The sequence below is a fragment of the Cervus canadensis genome, chromosome 1, assembly GCF_019320065.1.
Source record: "Cervus canadensis isolate Bull #8, Minnesota chromosome 1, ASM1932006v1, whole genome shotgun sequence".
Taxonomy (NCBI): Eukaryota; Metazoa; Chordata; class Mammalia; order Artiodactyla; family Cervidae; genus Cervus; species Cervus canadensis.
The window spans coordinates 76,675,281-76,685,485 of NC_057386.1; the positions used below are offsets into that span (position 1 = coordinate 76,675,281).

General features: G+C 45.0%; 1 pseudogene; it reads left to right on the forward strand.

The window, feature by feature from the left end:
* Positions 1–1,180: 1,180 nt before the first annotated feature.
* Positions 1,181–2,316, forward strand: LOC122438861 (annotated as a pseudogene).
* The last annotated feature ends 7,889 nt before the right edge of the window (positions 2,317–10,205 follow it).

Below are 10,205 nucleotides of genomic sequence, written 5' to 3' on the forward strand. Positions count from 1 at the left end.
ACAGCTCCGAAGGAAAAAAATTCCATTCCTTCGCAGCCCCTCCACCGCTATAAATAGGGAACACTTGCTCACCAGCAGCTGGAGTTCCGGCCCATCCTTGTTGGAGCTCTCCATCTCCTTCAGACAGCTGCTGCAGAATACCAATAGCCAAACGTACAAGGATACTCAGCCGTGCTGGGGGAAATTCAACTCTCTTTTAGGTCTTGCCCAATAAAGTCACAACACAGTTTTGATGTCTGGAAAGCAAGGGTTGCCCCACTTTTTCTTTTTTAATGAACAAAGTTAAGGTGGAACTGATAGACAGCTTCCCTCGTGGCTCAATGGGAAATAATTTGCCTGCCATTTCAGGAGACACAGGTTCAATCTCTGGGCTGGGAAGATCCCCTGGAGAAGAGAATGGCTACCCACTCCAGTATTCTCACCTGGAGAATCCCATGGACAGATCAGATGGGCAGGCTATAGAACATCAGGTCGCAAAAGAGTCAGACACAACTTAGCAACTAAAACAGCTACAGACCGTAATCCTAACTACAAGTGAAATATAACGAGACAGCCAGGTCTAATGCTGAGGCAACAAAACTGGAAGAACCAGAAACCCGAATCCTTTCCCTGTCTCAGTTACTAACTCACCACATGACCTTGGGAACATGACTTGAGCATTTTATTCTTTACTATTCCTGTCTGTGAAATATGAGAGATAATAACCCCTCCATACCCCCTCACAGACTGATGGGGAGATTCCTTCCAACATCTAGAAAAGAGGTTTTTAAGAGAAAAGAACCATAGGCAGAGCTGATCCTAAGGTACCACACTCCTGTCTCACTCACCTCCTCCCAAACTCAGGGAGTGATGGGGAAGAACTAGGATTTTAAAGATCCCCTAGCTCATGCACGGGAATAACATGAGCTTCTAACTCAGCACCAACACCCCCAAACAGGCAGACTGGGCCACTTCAGAAGCTTGCTTGTCTCTCTGCTGAAGAGGGTGGGGAGAGGTAGAGGGTGCTTTTGCTTTTTTTAATATTTTGTTTTATTTTTTATTATTATTTTATTTTTGACTATGCCATGTGGCATGTGGGATCTTCATTCTCCAACCAGGGATCAAGCCTGTGCCCCCTGCAGTGGAAGCTCAGTCATAACCACTGGACCACCAGGGAAGTCCCCTGACTTGCTCTCTGTAGATGGAACAGCTGCGCCAGGGCATTGAGGAGCTTTACTGCTTTGAGTTTGTGTGGACGACCTGCCAATCCACGGCTTTGCGGGCTACATGGAGGAGAGTGACTTCCTGCCTCACGGTCACGAGATAGGGCTCTGGACCCATTTGCACTCCCACCTAGAATTCCATGGAGATTGAATTACATTTGCCCAAGTCTCAGTTGGGGGTGTCAAGCCCCACAATTTAAATGAGTTACAACCTCATGAGTTCCTCGACCTCACCCACACCTACAGTGTGCGCTGGCCTGAGACTCCAGTTGAGCCTTAGAGTGACAGGCGCCATGGTGATGATGCTTGTTTCTTTCCCAGGATACAGGAAATCCACTGGTTGTCCATCATCAATTCCACAGTGCTTTTATTCTTACTGGTGGGTTTTGTGGCTGACATTCTCATGCGTGTGCTTCAAAATGACCTGGCTCCGTACAACTTGACTGAAGAAACAACCTCTGGAGGTTCTGGGGATGACTTTGACCAAGGTGATAACGGCTGGGACATTACCCATACAGATGTCTTCCACTTCCTCCATACTGAAATCTGCTGTATGCTGATCTTGATGCGGGTGCCCAGTTCCTGGCCCTTGACACTGGTGAGGGGGTAAACATTAATCAGAGATTTCTCTCAAAGGGTAGAAGTAAGTAGGTGGTTTGTTCAGTAAAAAATCTGCAGATCTTCTCTTCCAACCCGGTAAAAGGCAGACTTCAGGGGTGGGAAGTCTCTAGCAAGGACGTGTATACCTTATTGTGGGTTTTCTGGTCAACAGAACTAGAGTGGGAGTGTGGAGTGGAGGGTTGATGGAAGCTCTGGGTCTGGGAGAAAGGGGGCTGGCTGATTCCTCTGAAATTGCCAGAAAAGGGATAGATGAGCCCTGACACGGGCTTTTCACCTCCGCCCTCCAGGCGTTACTGCTGTGGTATTTCTGGGCATGTTCAGTGAGCACCGTCTCGGGGTCATTCATCCAACAGCCCTGACTCACTGCACCTCTGGCTACGTGCCCAGACACTTCCACTGGCAAATCGGAAGCAAGCGTTGGGTGTAGAACATCACTCTCACCTCTGGTCTCTTCTCTTGTGAGGACTGCCCCTTTCCTGGCTGGCCAGGATAGGACCTTAGAACACATCATGGAACCTGCTTGCTCATCCCAGATCCACCAATTCACGGCAGTGCTGACCCACAGGCCATTGAGCACTGGCTGCCAGGGTGCCTTTTTCTTTAACTGAAGTATAGTTGATCTACAATGTTATGTTTTTCAGGTAGATAGACAGATAGATACGTATATATAAGTAAGTAAGTAAGTAAGTGTTAAATGGCAACCCACTCCAGTGTTCTTGCCTGGAGAATCCCAGGGACGGGGGAGCCAGGTGGGCTGCCGTCTGTGAGGTCGCACAGAGTCGGACACGACTGAAGTGACTTAGCAGCAGCAGCAAGTGTTAGTCGCTCAGTCATGCCTGACTCTGTGATGCCATGGACTGCAGCCCACCAGGCTCCTCTGTCCATGAGATTTTCCAGGCAAGGATACTGGGGTGGGTTACCACTTCCTTCTCCAGGCGACCTTCCCAACCCAGGGATGGAACCTGGGTCTCCTGCACTGCAGGCAGATTCTTTACTGACTAGGCTACAAGGAAAGCCCATATACATGAATATATTCTTTTTCAGATTCTTTTCCACTATGGTTTATTACAAGATATTGAATATGGTTCCCTGTGCTATTCAGTAGGTCCTTGTTGTCTGTTTTATATAGAGTAATGTGTATATATGTTAATCTCAAACTCAGAATTTATCCCTCCCCCACTCTTTCTCCTTTGGTAACCATCAATTTATTTTCTGTGTCTGTGAGTCTATTTCTGTCTGGTAAGTTCATTTGTATCATTTTTTAAAATTCCTCATATAAGGGCTATCAGGTGATATTTGTGGAGGGTGCTTTTTCATAATTCTCTCTTACTCCATGGCTACCCTGATCAAATATTTTGAGCCCCAAATAGGGGTACATGCCTCACAAATGAAGGGGACCTATAGGGAAATGAGGTGAGATTTCCTAAATCAGAAGGTAAATTATAGCCCCTATCACCACCTGGACAACCTCTCCCCCTGCAGGAGCCCGTCTCAGAGGCCCGTGTGCTCCGCCCCCACCTCCTTCCATCAGGAGCTTCCTCAGAACCTATCTTTTCTTCACTCTTTCTTTATGCATTCTGAGTGCTCAGTACATGTCTGTTGAACAAAAGATAAAAGAGTGAATGGTTTAATTCTTCCCCTTCAAGAGAGTGCTTGGCACACATTTTATCCTACTTTCACCTGCTTGTTACAGTCGAAATGTGCCCTGTATCCCCACCACAGACTGCCTGGGGCCACTGTTTCTTGAGATGGAGGATTTATCACAACAAGGAGCCTTAGTTGTTCAAACGTCTTCTACACAGCCAACCAAGGCTCTGAGAAAAGAAATGACCTGGATGGTGGTTTTGTCTAGAAACGTCATTGCTAAGATATTAAGTGACTGAGTGATCATCACTCTATCAAAGGGCTGGGACACCTTCAGAAGCCAGCAATAGGTCTGGGATATGAATAACATCTGGGCATTGTCCTTGAGGCATGAAGAGCAGATTCACACATAATTCAGCATTTGCGTGCATGCGTGCTCAAGTCGCTTCAGTCATGTCCAACTCTGTGCGACCCCATGGACTACAGCCCACCAGGCTCCTCCATCCATGGGATTCTCCAGGCAAAAATACTGCAGTGGGTTGCCATGCCCTCCTCCAGGGGATCTTCCCAACCCAGGGATGGAACCCGCGTCTCATGTCTACCTGCATTGGCACGAGGGCTCTTTACCACTAGCGCCCCCTGGGAAGCCCAACTCAGCATGTACATCTGTGTTGATACAACTTGATTAACTCAGGCACAGTCCAGAGAGCAGAAGTTTGGAAAATAGAGTTGATGCCTTTTGGCTCATACAAATTTGTGTGAATCCCTTCAAGGGCTAGAGACTGCCCTTTCCAAAGTCCCAGGGGAGAAGGAAGGTGCCCTAAAGAGTCTCTCTCTTTTTTTTTAAATTGAAATACAGTTGATGTACAGTGTTGTGTTATTTTCAGGTGTACAACAAAGTAATTCAGATATATATAGTATATATAAATTCTTTTTCATATTCTTTTCATTATGACATTATTATTATAATATATTGAATATAATTCCCTATTATACAGTAGGTCTTTGTTGTTTATATATGGTAGTTTGCATCTGCTAATCCCAAACTCCTAATTTATCCCTCCCTCATCTCCTTCCCTCTTTGGTAACCATACGTTTGTTCTCTGTGTCTCTGAATTGGTTTCTGTTCTGTAGATAATTCATTTGTGTTATATTTTAGATTCCACATAAAGTAATATCATACAGTATTTGTCTTTATCTGACTTCACTTAGTATAATAATCTCTAGGTCCATCCATGTTGCTTCAGATAGCATTATTTCATTCTTTTTCATGGCCAATTAGTACTCCAGAGTGTGTGTGTGTGTGTGTGTGTGTAGAACATCTTTATCCATTCATCTGTTGATGAAAACTTGGGTTGCTTCCATGTCTTGACTATTGTGAATAGTGCTGCTATGAACTTTAGGGTGCACATATCTTTCACATGAGAGTTTTCTCTGGATATATACTCAAGAGTGGGATTGTTGGATCATATGTCAATTTTGGTTTTCGTTTTTTAGGGAAACCACACCGTTTTCCATAGTGGCTGCACCAATTTACATTCCCACCAACAGTGTAGGAGGGGTTCCTTCAAATGTCTCTTAAAATGTATTCCTTAGGGAATATAATCAAGACTTTTTTAGGTGTTCTGATCTCTCCTTACATTCTAATCGATGTATGAGGGAGGCCTTGGGTTTTGTCCATCTTAGAGATGAAAAAGTTGGGGCATGGGGAGAAGCACCCGGCCCAGGTGAACCAGTCACAATCAGGGGAGGAATTCAAAGCTTAAAATGAAGTCCACCCAGCAAGGTAGGCCTGGGTGGAATCCTAAGATTCAGAAGCCTGTCCTGGCTTTGTCACCTCCCCTCTCTCTGCTCCCTCTTGTCTTACTTTCTCTGTAGATGTTGTCTCCTCAGCCTCATGCCTGCCCAACACCCCAGTGTCTGGGGTTTACCGTCTCTTGCCTGGGTCCACGTCCTCTCCAGAACCAAATACGTTTTTCTATACAAGGTCTTTCCTGTGGTCTCCACTCCCAGAGAGAACTTGCTTCTTCTGTGTGGACTCATTTTTGCAAAGTAAAAGATTGCTAGTTCAGATCCAGCAACAATAGACCAGAAGAGGACAGATGGCCAGAGACAGCGCCTCCTTCCTCTGATTGCAGAGTGGGGCCACATTCAAATCATGCCCCACGTACTTTGCTAAAGTGATATGTTTTCCCTTGGAAAGATACATGCAGAAGGCCTCAAGCAAGTAACAGGAAAAGGTCCCCACAAGTCCCCCACATGTAACTCTTCAATGATCATAGCATTGACATTTGAACACTCTCTACAGGTATCAGTTCAGTTCAGTTGCTCAGTCGTGTCTGACTTTTTGCGACCCCATGAATCGCAGCACGCCAGGCCTTCCTGTCCATCACCAACTCCAGGAGTTTACTCAAACTCATGCCTGTCGAGTCGGTGATGCCATCCAGCCATCTCATCCTCTGTCGTCCCCTTCTCCTCCTGCCCCCAATCCCTCCCAGCATCAGGGTCTTTTCCAGTGAGTCAACTCTTTGCATGAGGTGGCCAAAGTATTGGAGTTTCTACCAGGTATCAGACATCCCAAATCTCACCCCCACCCTATGAGGTGCTACTACCTCTGTGTTACAGATGTGAAAACTAAGGCTCAGAGACATTAGTAAATGGCTCAGTGGTGAGACAGCTTGACTCTGAACCCAGGTCTGCTTGACTTAAAAGCTTGGCTTCCTGATTTCTATGTTCTTCCACATTCAGCTCGACTCTGAGATGGCTGACTCATACCAAGCTACACTGAGAACCAGACAGCGTCCTAACATGCAGAGCTGGGTCATGCTCCTCTTGTCCTCCTCGGCTGCATCCCAAACTCTCACCCCTGTGGGAATCAAATTTCCTGCAGTTTTTCTCTCCTCCTGCCCCCACTCCCTTCAACCTCTCTACCGCTCATGGGTGGTTTCTGATGAAAAGGTATTGACAATTCTTTATAGCTATCCTTTAAGTTCTCCTTTAAAAAACCACACACATTCATATCTTAAAATGTGAAAATATGGCTCAGTGGTGTAAAAAGTTATGTCGGAACAAACATAAAAGACAGGACCTTCAGAAGGAGACCTACCAGCCTGTACAACCTGTTGCCAAGCTATTTTACATGTCAAAAAAAAATCACAAATGCTCCAAGATCTGCTGTGTCCTGGAAATGCTTTCTGGAACAAGCAGCAGTGAGAGAATCTTTGTGTTCACCTTGCAAACATCACCAGAATTAAAGCCCTGGCTCTGGATCGTCCCTGGCAGTCCAGTGGTTGAGACTCCGGGCTTTCAGAGCGGGGGCTGTGGGTTTGATACTTGGTTGGGAAACTAAGATCTCACATACACAGCCAGGGAAGAAAAAAAAAAAGTCCTGGCATCATAGGAGAAGAAAGGTGGAGCATGCAACCAGCCCTTAACTAGGAGTCAGTCAACTATTTAATGTTGGCCAAGCATGAGGAGTTATGCAGCCTCTTTGGGCCTCATTTGGAGAGCTGTTTTAAGGTTCCTCTCTCCCCTACCACTCTGATGGAATATCTCTCAGATGAGGCCTCAGAACTGCCATATTTTAAAATTTCCCTGAGTGAACCTTCAGTTCAGTTCAATTCAGTCGCTCAGTCGTGTCCGACTCTTTGTGACCCCATAGACTGCAGCACGCCAGGCCTCCCTGTCCATCACCAACTCCCGGAGTTTACCCAAACTCATGACCATTGAGTCGGTGGTGCCATCCAACCATCTCTTCCTCTGTCATCCCCTTCTGTCTTCAATCTTTCCCAACATCAGGGTCTTTTCAAATGAGTCAGTTCTTCGCATCAGGTGGCCAAAATATTGGAGTTTCAGCTTCAACATCAGTCCTTCCAATGAACACCCAGGACTGATTTACTTTAGGATGGACTGGTTGGATCTCCTTGCAGTCCAAAGGACTCTCAAGAGTCTTCTCCAACACCACAGTTCAAAAGCATCAATTCTTCGGTGCTCAGCTTTCTTTATAGTCCAACTCTCACACAGCCAGATTTGGGAACAACTAAACAAGATGATCTCCAAGAGATCTTCCAACTCTGAGAACTCATGATAGTTTCCCTTACTCCACTAAGGGCAACTTGATAACACACCCACAGTCCTGGTACTGCCAAGTACGTCCCAAATGTCACATGAAACAGGGACACCAGTCTCTATTGCAGACCAGAGTCTTCGAGGATGGATTTGGATGACCATTTGAAATCAACACCCAAGGGAGGGGCTTGGCAACTCTCTTGGCAAGAGAGAATGGGTTTTGGTTCTTGCCTGTCTGGATGGAAGGCAGTGAATAGGGTACTGGTAATGTGTACTGAACATAATTCTGCTAGAAAGAATATCTCCCTCTTTAAACAAAGCAAATTCCTTACTTTCAAATTGATTGACCAACAGAACCAACTTAAGAGTTCATGTCTTTATATCTAAACCTCCCTGATGAGCAAAATCTCAGTGATGATAAAATCTTGTGAGGAAAGATTTTAGACATATGAGACACTACTTCTTACTCTGAAAAATTTTTTTTTAAAAAAACTTGCATTACTGTTACGAATCAAATTATGTCTCCACCTCTCCCCACGTCCACCAAAAAAAAAAAGATATGCTGAAGTCTGAATTCCAGGACCTCAGAATGTAACATCATTTAGAAACAAGATCTTTGCAGAAGTCAAATTAAAAGGAGGTCATGAATGTGGGCCCTAATCCAGTATGACAGGGTCCTTACAAAAGGGAGAAATTTACACACAGAGATAGACATGTGTTCTGGGAAGACCATGTAAAGTACACATGGAGAAAATGCCTCATGCCTGGAGTGATATACCCACAAGCCATAGCACTAGAAGCTAGGGAGAGACAAAGGATTCTCCTACCCGTTTCAGAGGGAGCGGGCCCCTACTAACAACCTGATTTCAAACTTCTAAGTCTCATGAATTGTGAGACAATATCTTTCTGTTATTTTAAGCCACTCAGTGTATGGTACTTTGTTACAGCAACCCTTGAAGATGAATACAACTACCAGCCTATATTTTAAAATAATAATAATATAACAATAATGGCCACCATCTACTGCTGGGTTTTACATGCATGATCTCATTTAATCCTCTCAATAACCAATGAAGTAGATTCATCCCTGCCTGCGTGCTAAGTCACTTCAGTCGTGTCTGACTCTTTGAGATCCCATGGACTGTAGCCCACTAGGCTCCTCTGTCCATGGGATTCTCCAGGCAAGAATACTGGAGTGGGTTGCCATGCCCTCCTCCAGGAGATCTTCCCAACCCAGGGATCGAACTCGAGTCTCTTATGTCTAACCTGCATTGGCAGGCAGGTTCTTTACCACTAGCACCACCTGGGAAGCCCAGATTCATCCCTACTTTTATTTTATTCTCATCTCCATTTTAAAAAAATATAGGGCAGATGTGACCGAGTAAGATTAAGAATTTTGCTGAAGATCAGATGACTCTATAAAAGAATGGGACTTGAACTTGATCTCGGACCATCTGACTCCAAAGCCTTCCACATTATACTGCTGCTGACCCTTCGGTAGCCTCTGTGGAAGGACTAAACCTAGAAACAAAGCCTAAACAATTCCTCAGCTACTGACGCTAATATTTAGGATCTAGTGTCATTGCTCTGTTTAAAGTAAAATGCCAGGCCAGATAGCTACAATTAGGTAAATACCAAAGCACATTAAGTGAAAGTCCCGAGTGTTCATTAGAAGGACTGATGTTGAAGCTGAAGCTTCAATATTTTGGCCACCTGATGCGAGGAACTGACTCATTTGAAAAGACCCTGATGCTGGGAAAGATTGAAGGCAGGAGGAGAAGGGGACGACAGAGGATGAGATGGTTGGATGGCATCACCAACTCAGTGGACATGAGTTTGGGTGGACTCCGGGAGTTGGTGATAGACAGGGAGGCCTGGAGTGCTGCAGTCTATGGGGTCACAAAGAGTCGGACACGACAGAGCAACTGAACTGAACTGAACTGAAAATGGCTTTAAATTAAATCATCTGAGATTTAAATCAAGTAAACAGGGATAAAGACCCTGCTTCTATTAGTATAAATTAATCAATTATTAAATCTACATATTTATAAGAAAAGTGACAGAAAATAGTGATGTAAGAAGTGTGACTGTTTTTATTTTGTAGTTGATGAAACTGAGCTACTTCAGAGAGTGAAGCTTTGATCTCTGAGCCGCTCTGTCTACAAACTTCCAGAATTAGAGTTGATTGAAGTTGTTTCAGGTTAATAGGTCTTCCCCAAATGGAACACTTTCTTATGCAAAATAATACACAACATTTCAGAAGAACTGCCATCAAAGGAGCCCCCCTGCTTTCTGGGGCTTAATTTTCAGGCAATAAAAGCTTTGGCCTTAAAGTGGCAGCTCAAAGATCAGATACAGGGGGAAACATGCTTAAAATTACCTCGTGGTACTTTCAGAGATGAAATGGTGATCTTCGGTGATGAAACCAACACTGAACTTTCTCCTTTCTAAGCTGCATTGTCATGTTTATACTCAGATAACTCAGGCAGAAATTTTCTGAGAAAGCTCATGGACCACCAGAATGACTGCCTTATGGGAACGTGGTCTGATGGGAGAATTCGCACAAGTTGACTCCAGCCTCTAGAATTCAGCGTGTGGAAGACAGAGCAGGTGTCAGCCTCTCCAGCCCTCTGTGGGCACGCAGGCCTGCAGGAATGTTCCCTCAGACAGGCTCGGACCTGTCGGCTCCTAGGATTCGTGGCATTTGTCAGCGTCCTGGGTCCTTCAGGA